This window comes from Alexandromys fortis, unplaced genomic scaffold (assembly GCF_014885135.2).
Source record: "Alexandromys fortis isolate MF-2015 unplaced genomic scaffold, M_Fortis_MF-2015_v1.1 scaffold_38, whole genome shotgun sequence".
NCBI classification, from domain to species: domain Eukaryota; kingdom Metazoa; phylum Chordata; class Mammalia; order Rodentia; family Cricetidae; genus Alexandromys; species Alexandromys fortis.
The window spans coordinates 2,565,503-2,583,071 of record NW_026067916.1 but is presented as its reverse complement, the minus strand read 5'-3'; the positions used below and the strand labels follow the sequence as shown (position 1 = coordinate 2,583,071).

At 43.5% G+C, this 17,569-nt stretch overlaps 1 protein-coding gene across 9 annotated transcripts in view; it reads right to left on the bottom strand.

Annotated features, from left to right (window-relative positions):
* Cdk14 (cyclin dependent kinase 14) overlaps window positions 1-17,569 on the bottom strand; it is a 575,534-nt gene that overhangs the window by 472,813 nt on the left and 85,152 nt on the right. Inside the window, exon 1 of one of the 9 annotated variants that reach the window (XM_050139711.1) lies at window positions 5,051-5,173. The exons of the other annotated variants lie outside the window; for them this stretch is intronic. The gene's annotated coding sequence lies outside the window, so the exon portion shown is untranslated. Of the gene's footprint in view, window positions 1-5,050; window positions 5,174-17,569 lie in introns of those variants that run through there. 9 annotated transcript variants of the gene reach the window in all.

The following is a 17,569-nucleotide window of genomic DNA, read 5'->3' as shown; positions in this document are numbered from 1 at the left end:
TCAGAGAAGCTGATCTCAGTGGAGCAGAACCAAAAAAAAAAAAATGGTCTCAGAAGAGCACAAAGGACATGCTAATGTTCAGTATCAGAAGCTTTAACAGTTCAATATTTCCCTAAAATAATCTATTTTTTTTTTTCCTGCAAACACGATGGACTTGCCTGTGGAGTTCCCAGGAAGGCAGAGTAACCGCGCTCTGCAGCAGCTTTGCAGCCAAGGGAAGCATGCATATGCTGTCCAGGCAGTCCACAACACAGTCTCTCCAGAAAGCTATTGATTTGCAATGCAGGGCTGGCTTCAAAAGCATATGGAATAGAAGCCAAACAGCTAATGGTGATTGCACAGGAGGAAACACATTTAATCAAGAGATGCACCTTATCATGCTCAATTCAATTTTTTTAAAAGCACTAGAGGAAGCCAGTGAGTGTCCTGAGTGACAATCCCATTAAATAATAAACTGAGGTCCTACAAAAGGCCAAGTTTAGGCTACTATCAGCAATGTTGCAAGCGCTTGGAAAATGGTTTAATGTGTCTATGTGCATACATTTGTCATATGTAAATGAGACATAATGAGAACTCTAAAATTACCATGCCTCAAATACATGAGGTTAAAAAAAAAAATAATCACACAGGTGTGGCATTTACTGAACCCAAGTGAGAGAATGCATAGCTATGAGCTTGAAGAATTACTGTGGGTTTAGGACCCACAACACCCTCAAAAATAAAATGCCAGCACAAACCAGAGTACACAGTCTTGAAGTAAATTGTGCCAAGTCATGCCAGAAGGTGCTGGGTGGCCAAGGAGTACTAAACTGCTACTCTCTTAGCGCCCCCTACAGGAGAGAGGCTGATCTATCATTCCCTCATATTTGTTTTAGAACCCTAAAACAAATGCTATGAGTGAAAACAGGCCACCAAGGTTCATAAATTAAAGTGCAACAAAACTGGAAAATAATTCGCACAAGCAATTTTAAAGGGGCATGGCAATCTCACTTCATAAACGTTAGTTGCATGATGAATATATAGTCATGAGAGACGGTAACCACTACGCTAATGGGGAGTGGGCCGTATCCCCAAAGCTCTGGTCTTGAGTCTGTGTGTGGCCAGCAGGCTGAGAAAGAACAATCTGCCCATCACATCTCCGCTGATCCAAATGAACTACCTTGCCTTCCTGCTACCTCACCCTCTTCACTCTGAATGACTCAGAAATAATGACCTTGATTTTTGTCTGCAACACAAAAGAAAAGTCCCTGCAAAATCCTACCCAAACCAAACAAATAAACAGAAACAAAAAAAACTGTTAAAATAAAAATATTATGTTATGTACTTCCTTCTTTACCCAGCTAAGAAATAAGTTATAAACGTGTGTGTGTGTGTGTGTGTGTGTGCGTGTGTGTGTGTGTGTGTTTGCATTTGCATTTGCATTTCAGAAGTCAGGCTCAGGTGTCATTCTTTAGAAGCCATACACCTTATTTCCCACGGACCTGGAACTCATAAATATTCTACACTGCCCTCCCGGTGCCGGGGCTATAAGGATGTACTGCCGTGCATGGCATTTTACATGGGTTCTAGGATTAGATTCAGGCTCCCATGTTTGCATGGTGATGTGGGAGTCCCCTCTGTGTGCTGTGATTACCATTAATGATTAAAGAAGCTGTTTTGGACCTATAGCAGGGCAGAACTTAGCTAGGTGGGGGAAAACTAAACTGAATGCTTGGAAGGAAGAAGGAGGAGTGAGGAGAAGCCATGGAGCCACTGCCCAGAGACAGACATGGTAGAACTTTGCCAGTAGGCCACGAGCCTTGTGGTAAAATACAAAACACTGGAAATGGATTAATTCTAGATGTAAGAGCTAGCTAACAATACACTTAAGTGGTTGGCCAAACAGTACTTTAAATAATATAGTTCCTGTTTGATTATTTCAGGGCGGAGCAGCTGGGAACCAACAAGCGGCAAATACTTTAGGGCAGAATTGGCTCCCCAGCCCAAGCTGTGGCTGTAATAGCAGAACGCTCTAGAATTGTGTGAACACTATGTTTGAAGAACAGACTCTAAGTCCAAAATGTCTTTCAAGATTTGAGATTCTCTATGGAATTGCTCATCCCTCCTACCCAAAAAGCGCTCCCTTTTGCAAAGCCAATGTTGCTCTGTATTTGAATCATTTAGGATTTAATTATATGCTGTTTTCATAAAACGCTCTTTTATTATTGGTATCATCCCTGTTTTAAAGTCCTTGAGTACAAACCATGCAATCACTGGCTTTTTTCATTCCCCTATAACACACAGCGAGGCATCTATAAAATATTGACTATATCCTTAAAATAACTAATCAATTTCCCAACTCCGTGTTTGGGTCCTAAAATTATCTTAGGCAAACTCCCTTCCCACATTCAGGGCTCTCTGAAATAACCCATGATTCAAGTCAGCTTGGTCACTTCACCATAATAACTCCTATGGCTTATATTTTTCTGAAACTGTATGTGAAATGCTCTTGTTTACTAAGGTATACTGTTTAAAAAATAAAGGGCTGATGAAAAAAACTCTCCTTTACTCTTTTAGTTACTTATTCCACAAGCATGCATTTATATTGTACTGTGAACAACAGTGTTCTCTACAGCCAAGGAGCCAAATGAGTGATTGGCAATAAAGAGCCTACTACGCACAAGGACCCGAGTGCACTCTGACACTAGAAGCAGATATATAAACACATGGCATGCAAGACAGGAGACTCTAATTATCAAATATTTATGCTTGTGAGAAATTACATTTGCAAGAAGATCAGATTAGATCTAACTCAGAAATAAACTTTAGACAATACTTTCAAGCACTTAACAAAATCTAGCATAAGACAAAGCTAAAGAAATAAAACAAATTATTCTAATGTGATAAAATAAGTATGGTGCTGGTGTGTTAGGACAGGGCCCCACTATGTAGCCCAGGATGGCCCACAGTGGCCTATGCAGATGTGATGTCCACAAACACTTAATCCTCATGTGCCAGCCTCCTGAGTGCCAGACACAAGCATCCTTGATGAAGCAGGTTTTCGACAGCACATGTTAGGGTACAAATAACCTCCTTTCGGTAACGCAGAACAGACTCCACAGAGGAAGTAACGTAAATCTGAGGGCCAGGAAGACAAGGGCATGTGAGGGACAGCTTGCAGCCTCAGGTGGAAGCTGGCTGCAGCGATAGCCAAGCACAGTGGTGGCAACTGTGCGAGCTGAGTGCCAGAAGGTTCCATGCCAGGGCATAAAGGGCCATGGAAAGCACAGCAAGAATTTAGGCATTTTACCCCCTGTGAAGCTGCCATGGAATCCAAAAGGGAAGGTCCTATGGGACAAGGCAAGAGGCGGGCTATGTGGGGGGTTTCATTGTTCAACAAGGAAATGCTGTAGAAAATGGACCTAAACAAGGAGGGAAGGGGGGACACTCAGGAAGCAAGGACAAATGTTTAGACAAGACCTTAAAGAAGGCAATGGAATTAGGGAGGGGAGATAAAGAAGCATTTTGTTTTACCTGAAGACTGAATGGACTGGAGGCCTAGCACAAAGGGGGAAGCCCTAGCACAGCTCCGAACTTCTGGTATAACGAGGAGGAAGAGGGTCATAAACAAGGACAGATAGAGAGGAAAGGCAGCTGCAGGGGCGGAAGCTGCGCTCTGGCGCTTGCACATGTGCGCGCTCAACCGCGTGCTGCCTTTTACACACCTGGGTCAGAGCTTCCTAATATCTGGCTCAACCAGGACGCTAGTCCACTGGATTTCTTGAGGGTATCTTCTCGAGGGTGGAGGGAGACGGCAGGACAAAGAAGGGAAACCGTCAAAGAAAAATCTGGCCACAGATAAAATGCTTGTACCCAACATTGCTCCACCCGAAACTAGAAGATAAACCATTTATTGCCCCAGGCAGGCGGCACTGACTGGACCTGGAGGGCAAGGGCTCCGGGCAGGGCTGGTCCCCTCCGACAGTGCAGAACTGGGAGGGATTTGTAGAGCCTGCTGGGTTCTGCTCAGTCGGGGTGGGCCGGTCTTCACTTCCTCAATGCTTACACCTGCTGCAGCCATGTTCCTCTTTGCTCCATCCACCATGGTCTTGCCCAGCAATCCCTGGGTCATTCAGCTGGCCCCGGCTTTATACAGCTCTCACCAACCTCCTCGGTACAGTCTCGCCCTTCACTCCTTATCACACCTCGCTGGTTCTAGGCACTAATTTGTTTCATCTGTTTATCTTCCCACCCAACCACGCTATAAACCCCTCAGGAGCAGGGGCTTCTCTGCATTAGTCCTGGGTCTCCCCAGCACCTACATAAACAGGGGCTGGTGACATGAATAGGGGCTGGTGACAGGAGTTCAAACAAAGTCTGTGGGTCCGTGTAGAAAGGAAACGAACAAGGAGCTTGGAGACTGTGTGGAAAGAAAAATGTGGTGTCAGCCAAGCGGTGGTGGCGCACGCCTTTAACCCCAGCAATTGGAAGGCAGATGCAGGTGGATCTCTGTGAGTTCGAGGCCAGTCTGGTCTACAAGAGCTAGTGCCAGGATAGGCTGCAAAGCTACACAGAGAAAGCCTGTTTCAAAAAACAAGAAAGAAAGAAAGAAAGAAAGAAAGAAAGAAAGAAAGAAAGAAAGAAAGAAAGAAAGAAAGAAAGAAAGAAAGAAAGAAAGAAAGAAAGAAAGAAAGAGGGAGGGAGGGAAGGAGGGAAGGAGGAAGGGGGAGGGGTGGGAGGGAAAGAAAAAAACCATAGTGTCAACTATAGTGGTTGACCATAAAATAGCAGTAAAGACCATGCTGGGGGGCAAGACACCAGGAAATGAATTACTGTATTCATGCACTGAGGAATATCTTCATGAGGGACAGTGACATGTATCTGAAACCTCACTAGAACATAATAAACGCTACAAGGCACTTTGAAATTCAAAGAAAAAAGACAATAAGTGTTGCAAACAAACATCTCCTTGGATGTGAGGAACAATGGGAAATAAGACTGACATATAAGAAGGCATCTATGCAAATTCATTTCTGCAAGGAAAAGAAAGCCAATCCCCTGAAACGCTTACCCTTACATGAGATGGATTTTTCCAGTTCTGAAATGTATCTTGAGCTCCTTCATTTTGAAGACGAGATTATAAACAGTCTTCATATTGCTTTAGCTGGCGATAGGATCCAGCTGAACACTAGGGAAGCACATCCAGGGCCAAGCAGACCCTGCTCTCAATAACCATGTCTAAGCACTTCCCTGCTTCACTCAAGACTCTTTCTTCCTTGTCCAGCAAGACATCCCTACACACCCCTTCTGACAACTCTCAGTCTCGGGGAAGCTTTTCTTCGCCATCTTTCATTGGGAAAATGTCACAGCTAGCGGGTAGGTTTGACTCTTCAAGGCAGAGACATGAAAGTGGGTAGTCTCTATCCTACCAGTTTCGTAGGTGTTCTTGTCTATCCAGACACCCTGGTTGCACGTCACATGACCTGGAGCTAGTCCAGACACTGCAGAGGGGTGGAGCATAAGGACAAAACAAGAATGAGACCAATGGAAGACAGGAATAAAAGACCGCATTAAAAACTTAAAGAAAAAGACAACATCAACCAAGAAAACGGTGTAAAGATGAGGTGAGGGTACCAGAAAACGCAACGTGATGCATTATAACGCTGCAATTCCGTGAATTAATTTCATTAAACCTATATGAGAAACACTTCAGTATTATTTTAAAAGTTGATAAAAGATGGGTATTCCTCAAAAGAAGAAGGTTATCAAATGAATACAATTCCACATGGCCCTGGAAATTGTTATGATTAAGCATTGATAATGACATGCTCACTATGAACTGATTTTTAGATGTTGGTGGTATCTTACCAAACCTAAACATAACCTTTAGGAAACCTGAGATGGTATCTTATCAAACCTAAACGTAACCTTTAGGAAACCTGAGAATTTTACAACTCAATTCTTCTACAACAGTGACGCTCAGTACCCACAATTCCTATACTTAGACAAAAACTTCCTCAAAACCCTGCAGCTCTGGATGAGCTGCAGCTAATTGTTGAAAAGCCATCCCATAGCTGCACTCAAACTGTCCTTAGGTCACGGTGCCATTTCAGGGAAACATCGGGATTGTTCACTTACTCATTTCTGAGTGTTCTCTGTACTCTGGAAGGAATCAAGTGTGACCAGTTTTATCAGTGAACACCCCTCACTCTACCAAGACTTGAAAAAAAATGTTCTTGGAAAACTATTAAACTGCAACTTACAAAAGAGCGAGGGAAGGAAGATGGAGGGCACTCTCAGAATCTGTGCACTCCAAGCAGGAAAGAAAACAAAACAGCTCTGGCAAACACACTCACGGCGTCCCTATATTCTTTTTTCTTTCTTTCTTTCTTTTTTTTAATTTAACAACTATGTAACTTTTTAACTGATGATTTATTTAGTATATAGGTATATGGTACAAAGTGATGTCTGGGTTTATGAACAATATGTAAAAACATTCAATCAAGCCAAATAACACGTCTATCACTTCAAATTAGAAACACTGGGGGTAAATATCACTACTCATAAGCAGCTAACAAATGTTATAGAAACTACAAAAGTGAAATCAGTTGGTTGCCTCAATGCTGGCCTTTAAAGGCCACTGGCCATGGCAGCAACAGGACTATTGCAAAAGTCACAGACGTGCTCTAGAGACATGTGCAGGGTGTGAAGAAGAAGCTAAGAAGATGTTTATAGGGAACTATGTTTTGTGTTCCTCGCCCCTAAGATATTTCTCTCCTATTATTCTACCAGTCATTTGCTGAGTTTTGAATTCCACATCGTGGAGGTAAAGATGAATGGGGGGCACCACTGCTGCTCTCGCAAACACTTAATGAATAAAACAAATAAAATAACTCCCACATAACAGACCGCATAACAGACGATACTTTGAGAGTTCAGGCTAAGGGAGGTTTCAGAGAAATGGACCAAGCAACACTGGCCTGTGTCCAGCTTAGGTAATCAAAGTCTGAATACCAGAATCACAAAGAACTCAGTAGGTAAGGTAGGATGGTGGGAGGTGGGAGCTGTGTATCCAAACACTAGCAGATCACACTTTACACAACAACAGTTATCTCTATCTGAACGCAAGCTGATAGCGTAACAGCGAGGCTCTGTGATACCACAGGGCGCAGCTTAGAAGAGTGAAATGGGCTCTGTGGCTCAAAGCCTCATAGACAATGGCTCTTTGAGACTCTGGTGGAAGAGTGTTTGGATGGACTCCAGGCTCTCCAAGCACACTGCCTACCTACATGGGTTTTTTCCTAGCTGCCCCAGATGCAGACAACAAGGCTTTCCCCAATGTGTTAAAGAAAACTTAACTTTAGCAACGGTTGCAAAAGTCTGACTCAAAGACTTTGGAAGCCATCTTTCCTTCTCTAGTCCTCTCTCTAGCAGGGACTCTAATTCAGAAAACGTTTGTGGTTTCACTTACCACCATGGGAAAGTCAAATCAATTAGGCTGGCTTTGTGGACCCACTGCTGAAGCAAGCACCTCTTTAATCAATGCCCCACGCATCCAAGAAGATTCAACTCCTATAAAAACACAGCATTGCTTGCAAACAGATCCCATCAACACCAAACTTTCTACGGGCAAGCAGTAAACAAACTACAGCTGCAACTGGACCGCCCAACAACTTCAAGGGACCGTACACAGTGCAGAGCCACCGTGCTCCAAAAAATAAATCCTGCCTGGCACACCAAAGCAAGGCTATTCACCTTCGAATTCTTAAGAGATAAAACAAGTCCAATGAGAAAAGGGAAAAAAAAGAGGCAAGGTCATCAACGAAGCCACATAAACAGGCACACTGGAGCACCAACCCCAACACACTCTCAGACAAAAGAGTCAGACAGAGAAAGGTCAAGAATGAAACAAAGATGAGCTCCTACCAAAGGCCTTCAGCAAGATACCTAACTTAAGGCAATAATACAAATTCCTACGCTTTAGAAGGTTCTTGTAAGACTAAGGAACAATAATGCTCAATAAACCAGGGGTTTTCAACACTAACGATCATATATATTTAGGAGTGACCAGGCACTAAACTCTTAGGCAACACAGATGTCCTGCCTCTTGGAGCTTGTGCTCCGGTCTGCGATGTGGTACCTGTGTTAGCGTTCCTGCTTCAGTTCAGCCCACACATGCCATCTGTAGGCGCTAAAGGCCTCCCAGGCTCATTTCCCAGTCACTACTCAACTGCCTCAGTTTCTACTGATTATTCCCCAACATCTTTGTTCCATTGCTACTGTACTTTTCTTTCACACTATGTCAAGAAAATGGAAACCTTTTAGAAAACATAAGTATATCTCTCTAGGGGCTTTCTTGATATGTGCTTCAATTTCCTTGGACTAAAGATGGAAATGCTTATTGATAATTCAATGTTAAGTTTATACTTTCTCTCGCTTCCTTCTTTTTCGCAGCCTACTATTTCCCCATTGTAACTAACTACAAAGCTCCAGTGTATAAGATTCAAGTCAGAACTGAAAACCTAGAGTCTGTAGAGTTTGAGACCACCCTGGTCCATATAGTGAGCCCCAGGACAGCCAGGACTATAGAGAGACCCGGTCTTCACCCCAGTCGTCCCTATACACACACACACACACACACACACACACACACACACACACACTACAAAGAAGGGGTGAAATTTACATTTTCCAATATGAAAATCAGATGCACAGCATATTCACAACTGAGTACTTACCACAAAACACTTTCAACAAGAGAACATTAAAAAATAATAGCTCATCAAGAATTAATTTCACTAATAACGGTCAATTAACTTTTCAAACAAATAGTTTTAAATTGACAGGCACACATTTCTCAAAAAAGGAAAAAGGGAGGGTATTTTAATTCTGTTGGGACCAATCAGAAAGCAAGACTCTGTCTTATGAGACAGTCCTAAACAAAACATCTGTCTACCACAGCAGGATGAAAATAACAACGCATCAGTTTTTAATGCATACTCAAATAACTGGCTTCCCGCTAAAGCCACGGGAAGCATCCATGATGCAAAGATCTCTGCAGAAACAGAATCTCCCCACGTGGATTAAATCTCAATGAGGAACACCCACCGCAATGATGAGCTTCCTCTCATGGACAAAAATGTTCTACTCTTTACTAGTACAAACAAGCTACTTCAACTAGGAACCAGCATTTTTATGGTAGATAGATCTCATTTGTGTACTATCATTCCAACTAATAGGAAATGAAAATAACAACAGAAGCATTAGTAAAAGATAATTATTGGTAGAACAACATACATAAACACAGGTAAAATGTCCCTACCCCAAGACTCTGCAGAAATTTTCTCCAAGACAGAGTTCTGCAGTTGGCTTTTTTTTTTTTTTTTTTAACTCTTTGGGGCATCACTACTCAGCTCCCAAATAAATACGTGGAGACTTAATCTGGCTTATGAATGTCTGGCCTCAGCTTGACTTGTTTCTAGCCAGCTTTTCTAACTTAGATTATCCTATTTCCTTTAAGTTTTGCATCTGACTTTTTTACCTTTCTTATTCTATATATTTCTTCTGTTCTTACTATGTGGCTAGCCCCTGGTATCTTCCTCTTCTCATTCCTCTCCCCTCCCCTAGCTTTCTCCTCCTATATATGCTTTCTACATGCCAGCCCCGCCTATTTCTCTCTCCTGTCTACCTATTGGCCGTTCAGCTCTTTATTAGAGCACTCAGGTGTTTTAGACAGGTAAAGTAACAGCTTCACAGAGTTAAACAGATGCCACGTAAAAGAACGCAACGCATCTGCATCACTAAAGCAATGTTACGCAGCGTGAATGAATGGGACACATGGGCAACTAGTGTCCCACAACAGTGCCTTCACTGAAAAGGAAAACACACAGTGTGTGGGCAATAAACGTAAATTAGCCTAACCCTGCCCATGGGGACACGCATGAAGTGGCGTGTGTCAGCTAATCTCCAGTCCCTGCTTAAGCTTGTCTTCACAAAAGCATATGGCAAGTCCATAAAAATGCTTCTTCCACAGCAATTAGTGCTTGAGAAATAATGACTGATTCTTTTAACCATATTTAAGCATCTCAAAAGAATTAAAATACTTGTACCAACTTTACTTCCGACTAGAAATCCTCTCTAATGGTTTTACACTGGAATTATTTCTAGGTTTATAGAAAAATCTCACGCAGGGCTGTTCGGCTTTATAGCAGCCCAAAAACACCATCTAACATCTGAAAACCTAGAAGAAGAAAGCACCGCAGTGACAATGGGATCTGACACCCTATAAAAAGACTGTGGCACCGCAAAGAAGAGAATGAGCTCTAACTCGTTCGGTGACAGCTTTCTCCTGTTTATAGGGCAGCCTTGTGTCCCAGAGGACCTTTTTTGTTTGTGAAGACGGGGAGGAATGAAACCTATTTAAATCCCACAGTTCACTTTAACCTTAAATCTCCTTAATCCCAACTCTGTTTCTCTATTTTTTTCTTTATACCAATTTACTGTAATGTGCATTGGTGTTGTGCCTGCATGCATGTCTGTATGAGGGTGTTGGGTACCCTGGGACTGGAGTTACAGACAGTTGAGCTGCCATATGGGTGTTGGGAATTGAACCCCGGTACTCTGAAAGAACAGCCAGTGCTCTTAAATGCTGACATCTCTCCAGACCTACTAAATTTTTTTAAAAGGAAGACTTGGCCTTTCCTAATCCCTCTTTACATTTATTTTTTAATTTGTTAAAATCAGGCCTATTTTCTCCATCCCACTCAAGGTCATCCTTGGCCTTCACAGACCATTGCTAAACCTTAGCAGAACCTGTGGGAGCACCTAGCACAATGGAGCAGCTCCTTTGTCCCCAGGCCATGGTGGGGGCTCCAACTACCCAAGACCAGTTCTCTCCTATTGGACTGGCTCTTGTCCCTTTGCAGTTACCATGAACTCACTTTCTTCCCAAATGAAGACTGAGATATTCCATGTACTGGAACCCTGGACCTCTGCTTGCCTCCATCTGCATTCTCTCTACAGCGAGCTCATCTTTTCCCGATGTTCAGACAGCACCAATAGATTTAGGATGTCATTATGTATTTCCAGGCCCTATTGCCCCTCATCTTCAAACTCATATCCACTGTTTAGTTCTGAGGGCTGGGCTTAGCCAAGGTTTTCCTGAGGCCTGGATGTGTGGAGAAGGAACACAGCTCCTTCTCTAGAACCAGGATCATACTTTGCAAAGTCAGTAATTGCCTGGGGCCAGGGCCTCGGGGAGCTATGGCTATCAGTCCTAAGACCTAATACATAATAAGTATGTATTATTCTCTGTTGTCCTTAAGACCACTGTATGTATTATTCTCTGTTGTCCTTATGGTATCTTCTGTCCCCTTGTGCGACATTGTTTGATTATATCCTTACTGATTTCATCCCCCATTGTATGATGTCTTTTGCTAACTCTTTTTTTTTTCTGAAAATAGTATATAAAATGCTGTATTTCTTAGTAAACTTGCTTGGCACAAGATATAGCTCGTGAAAGATGTACTGAGCCCAAACTTTTTGTCTCCTTATGTTTTGATCCCCTGGTCCTCTCTCTCGGGACCCTGCCACTGAAGAATGACCTGATGAATCATGTCAATTCCCTTCAGAAATGGTGCACAAATCTCCAACTTACCAAATCCAAAATTTAACTCTTGAGTGCCCAACCTTTGAAAACCCTGCTCCTGCTCGCGGTACTCCTCCATCACGAAACCACCTCCAGCTAACCCATCCTCGAGACAAAAACTCCAGCGTCCTTTCTACACAGGGAGCTCTCAAACGAAAGTCTGGGGGTCAAGGGAACAAGGCGAAGAGGCAGGTGGGAGGGAAGATCTGGGACAAGGCAGAATGTTCGAGAAACAGAAATCGTGACAGGCCCTGTGCTTAGCATCGGAACCGTGTGTCCCTTTGGGTGTCACAAGCAAGAAAACACTAATCAGAATGTCATCTGGGAAAGGGGGCTGTGAACAGGTAGAGGAACGCAGCTCATGTGATCCTGTTTGTTCTCTAACTGCTCCAGAGAAGCACAAAGACACACAAGTCATCAACTAAGAGTGACTACTTAACCCCTGTGTCAGCCTTTTGCTGATCAGTTATCCCAGTGACCGCCACAATCGGCGCCAGTTGTCAACTCTACAACACTCTGGACGGGGGAGCCTCAACTGAGGAACTTGCCTCCATCCAACTAGCCTATGGACATGTCTATGAGGCATTTTCTGAATTACTACTTGATGCTAATGCGGGAGGCTCCAGTCCACTGTGGGTGGTGCCCTCCTTGGGTCTGGACCGCGCAAGAACGCTAGCTGAATGAGCCAGAGGAAGCAAGCTAGTAAGCAGCATTCCTCCCGGCTCTCTACTTCAGTTCCTGTCTGGAGTTCCTGCCCAGGGATGCCCTGATGGTGAACCATGACCTGTAAGTATAATAAACCCTTTCCTCTCCACATTGCTTTTGATCATGGTTTATCAAGCCCTGCAGCCTGGTGACGAACCTCGGCACACTCCACTCCGAATGCGTTCAGCTTGTGATCAATTAGCTCAAGAACACTTTGCTACAACCTTTAATTAATGCACAGCTTCCTGTGGGCACAGTCAATCATTTAACTTACTTATAACATTAAATGTTAATAAACCCTCCTTTCGGTAGTGAAATATTCAGGAACAGAATTCGATTACAGCTATTCTGATTTGTATAAGCATAACATATGAGTAACTGGCACCTGATTATTAAAAACACCATAATAACCTAGAATTTCTCCACTAAGAACTTTAAATCAAAGTAAGAGTTTACAGGGAAACAAGCATTGTCTGTTTACTCTCTAATGTGCAATGGGTGGGGGAAGAACAGCAACCAGCAAAAAGGAGATAAAAGCGGGCAGAGAGAGTGAACACGATCTAAGAACATTACACTATGAGAATGTCACAATGACATCATTATTTTGTACAATATATGCCATTGAAAAATAAAGAAAGAAATTTTAGTTGGCCTCGACAAGAAACATGAGAAGTCCTAAATACTAATTTTAAATTACACTTGTTTCTCTTTAAAGTTTCTTTTTAGTTATTCTGTCTTTTATATCATGTATCTTGATTCATTCATTTCCCCATCCCTTCATGTCTGCCCTCTACCCCTGCACACACACACACACACACACACACACACACACACACACAGATACACACAGAGAGAGAGACACCAAAATAAAACAAAATTTAAGAGAAAAAAAGGAAAAAATTTTAAATCTCCTCATGGAAGCCGCAGTGTGACAGAGCGAGTCACACAGTAAACCCCTTTATCCATCCATCTTTTCTTCACAATGAAGTCACAGAAAACTTGTTTTCATTTTAATATTAAAATTAAAATCAACAGAATATTAAAACAGCAGGTTCAGTCTTAATATTAACTAGTTAAGAGAATAGTAATATAGAGTACTTAATGTACTTTTTTGAGTCAAATGTCTTTCAATTAAAATGAAATGGGTATTTTTTTTTTCCAGTGGGTTTTGTTTTCCAGACATCTCCCTTCTTTTCTAGGCCTGTTCTACATCCTTAGAATCAGTAATTTAACCATTGAGTCCCTATTATACCTCAGGGCTACTATCTATGCCCCCATTTTCTGTGACTTTGTCTTCAACTGCTTCACAAAAATATGGATAGCACCTACTACTCATTAGCGGCAACGCCAAGCACTAAGGATCAGAGTTTAAAAAGGATAAGATCCCCTGTGGAGCAGAGCTGAAAGCAGCCGGTCATTCATCTACCTTTCCATGTCCTGGGCATCCACAGGGGCAAGTGGATCCTTCTACTGTGTAGGTTTGCTTCTCTCTGCTTCTGTTTCCTCATGAGAAAGACTTCATCCAACCATCTGTGTGCTCTTCCTCCATGACCCTCCTGGCGTTGGTCTACACACTACTACTGATCCGGAAAAGCAGAGCCGCTTGAGGCGTGTGGCAGCTCGTGACTATAGCCCAAACACTAAAAGCCACGCAGAAGGATGCTGCAAGTTTGGGGCCAGCCTAGGGTATGTGGTGAGTCTCAGACCATCCTGGGCTATGGTGCAGAGCCTTATTTCAAAAGAAAAGGGACAAGAGGAGGAAAGAAGAAGGAAGGGAGGGCAAGGGGTACCACCACCACCAGAATCGGCAGCACAGTAACAAAAAAACAACAGCACAGCAGAAGGAGCCCGAGCCTTCTAAAGATCACTTCCCTCGGTTTCACTAGCAAGTGTATGAATAACGCCAAGTGAGAGAGAATCTGGACAGAGACTCGTTAAGAGAATTAGGGCAGGAGGCTCAAAACAATGACAAAGTGCATTCCTTCCTTCACGGGGTTCCTCACAAGCACTGAGGGACAGAGGTACACAGTTGTGGTTCTCTGCAACAGACTCGCTGATAACTTCTTTCCCCATGCACTGCCCTGAGAGCCTTTCCTAGATGCCCCAAATAGCACAACACTCAGTGTGCAGTACCACTGGGAGAGCCATCAAGACAGGTGTCTACAGAAGCTATTCCTTCTAAAGATTCCTTAGAAAGTGATGGGGAAACTCCTAAGGTGTCTGCTGGAGAAGCCCGTGCCTCGTGCGCACTAACTTTGGTGTGCTCTACCAAATCTCTGTTGGCATCATAACCCAGGATCTATTCTAGGTCAGGGGTTCCCTCACCAGTGCCTATGACTTAGACAATTTCTGTCCAATAAATATTTAAATATGAGGGAGCGTAGATGTTTTAAATTTTAAAAACGACCTTTAGACATCGACCTCAATATTTATATTCCACAGAAGCAGCCACATTTTAAATACCTTTGGGAGGAACCCGCAGCACAACCATCTGCAAACGGAGGAAAAGCAAATGTGGACAGATCCGAATGCTTCCTCTGACAGCGCAGACAGGGGACCTAGGTTTTCGCACCAGGCTAAAGCACAGCTCCCATTCATGGGCTCCTCGTTTCTATGCACCTTTTCCTAGTACAGACCACAAACTATAGAATTCCTCTGGCAAAACGCCGTTCCCTAGGGAAAATATTTTTAGCTTGAGAGACGAAATGACTCGAATTTAAAGCAGTTTCTTTTTCTTTCTCATCAGAAAGATGTGACGACCTCTATGCAAAATATAATGAAAAACATAAGTGGGTGCTGTAAGTTAGAAAAGGAAGGCTGGGTTTGTATCTGCGAAGAATCAGATCTATGGCTTCGGAATTCTTTCATGCAACTGAAACAAAGGAAAGACAAATACGCTTATGCATGGGAAGGGCTCCCCTCCGAAGACACCACTGGGACACTGATGCCGACCGCCAGTCTTCTTCCCAAATTCTCTAATGGCAAAGAAACGGATACAGATGAGGGGATGTGCCCAGAGTTATTGAAATTTGTTATGCTGCATTTGTTTGATATGCTTGGGAGGTCTGCTCCCTTCTGAAGGGAGACAGAGGAGTGGATCTGGGGGAGAGAAGCGGTAGGGAAAGGGACCGGGACACGTGGAGAGACAGGAGGCTGCAGTTGGGATGTCATACATGAGGGAAGAGTAAGTTTTTAAAAGTTCAGTTATTGCCATTTTATTAAGAAAAAAAAACAGATACATAGAAAGACCATGATGTCAAAGTTAGATAAAAATCCCCTCTACCTCATCACATTCCATGAAAATCCCAATCTATAGTAAATGCAAGATGTATGTAAATGGAAAAGGCACCAGACTGAGACTCAGTAAAAGCCAAGTCCAGTCTATTCATCAAGTATGAAGTGTTTTCCATAAATATATACAGGCTTGACTCAAGAGCTGGGTGATCACGGGGGGCAGGGGGGGCGGGCTTGAGGTAACAGCTGCTCAGGGATGGGTGTCCTGCTATTACAAGATCAGGTGGGGGCAGAGCTCCCACTGTCCTTTTCCAAGAGTGGGAACTGAATCACTGAGCAGAAAATAACCACCTGGGGCTTACACCTGAACAACGATCACAAGGCAGCACCCAGAGCACGAGTGCTCCGGTTCCAGATCAAATCAAATGCCTACGGCAAAGAGGATGAAGAACAGTGGAAGAGACCGAGCACTGCATGGGGCATGAACACACCAACGCAGCTGAACACACCTCATCAAGAATCATGGGAACAGATACTTGGCCAGTCAGTGAAACCCAACAAAACATTCCGGTAGGAGTACAGGCGACAGACAAACATGAAAGAAACTTGAGAAATACATAGTACATGAAATCTACAAAGTAATGACGGAAAGAGGGGGGTGCTGTCACACATATGCAATCAATGCTGTTACTGTGAAATGCAGTGTGCCAGTGTTTCAGTGTGCTAACCATTACTAAATGCTAATTTGCATTGTTTTACTTAATTCCATTTATTATGCAAAGAGATGGGTAGTGGTAACCCATCTCAGTTAAGAGTGAAATGAAGTCTCTTGCCAACCCTATGGCTCCCTTAATTAGTAACCAGGTGTCCAAGGGGATGTCCCCAGCTAGGTCCATGGGCAGCAGAGGAGAGGGCGCCTGAACTGGCCTTCTCCCATAGCCACACTGATGAATATCTTGCATATCACCATAGAACCTTCATCTGGCGATGGATGGAGATAGAGACAGAGACCCACACTGGAGCACTGGACTGAGCTCCCAAGGTCCAGTTGAAGAACAGAAGGAGGGAGAACATGGGCAAGAAAGTCAGGACCGCAAGGGATGTGTCCACTCACTGAGACAGTGGGACTGATCTAATGGGAGCTCACCAAGGCCAGCTGGACTGGGACTGAAAAAGCATGGGATTAAACCAGGCTCTCTGAACATGGCGGGCAATGAGGGCTGATGAGAAGCCAATGATAATGACACTGGATTTTGATTCTACTGCATGAACTGGCTTTGTGGGAGCCTAGCCTGTTGGGATGCTCACCTTCCTAGACCTGGATGGATGGGGGAGGACCTTGAACTTCCCACAGGGCAGGGCACTCTGACTTCTCTTAGGACTGGAGAGGGAGGGGGAAGGGGAAGTGGGAGGGAAATGGGAGGAGGTGGAAATTTTTAATAAATAAATAAATAAATTTTAAAAAAGAGTGAAATGAAGCTCAGGGTTGCTAAGCAGCATGGCCAAAGTCACAGGATAACAGGTGGAGCTGGAGGTCAAGCTACAGGCAACCCTTGCCATCCATGCTGCCTGTCCTCCAAGCCTCTCAGGCCTCTGAACTCGAAGGTGACCAGAAAGCACTGTTTTCCCAAAAGCATCTAATTCTTAATGAAGCACACTAAAATCCCACACTGTCAATCAAATTCTGGAATCTGAGGACCTTGAGGAAATTGGTCTTTCACTTTATACTAACTAGTTCTTCACAGAGCACATGCGTGCTGTGATGGCTGCAGACATGAGGTCATCCTAGGCATCATCTGAGCTCTACGGATCTGCATCGTGATAGATCTCTATACAAAATCACTTGGGGTCTTAGGAAGGGGTCATGTCACCTACATCCTCTCATTGCTTAGAGGACTTCCTGCCCCCACGTAAATAAAACTTGAGTAATTCCACTATTTATCTGCTGAGCCACGGATATAAAAGGGAACCAGTGATTGAGCTAGCTAGTAAAGTTTGAGGCCC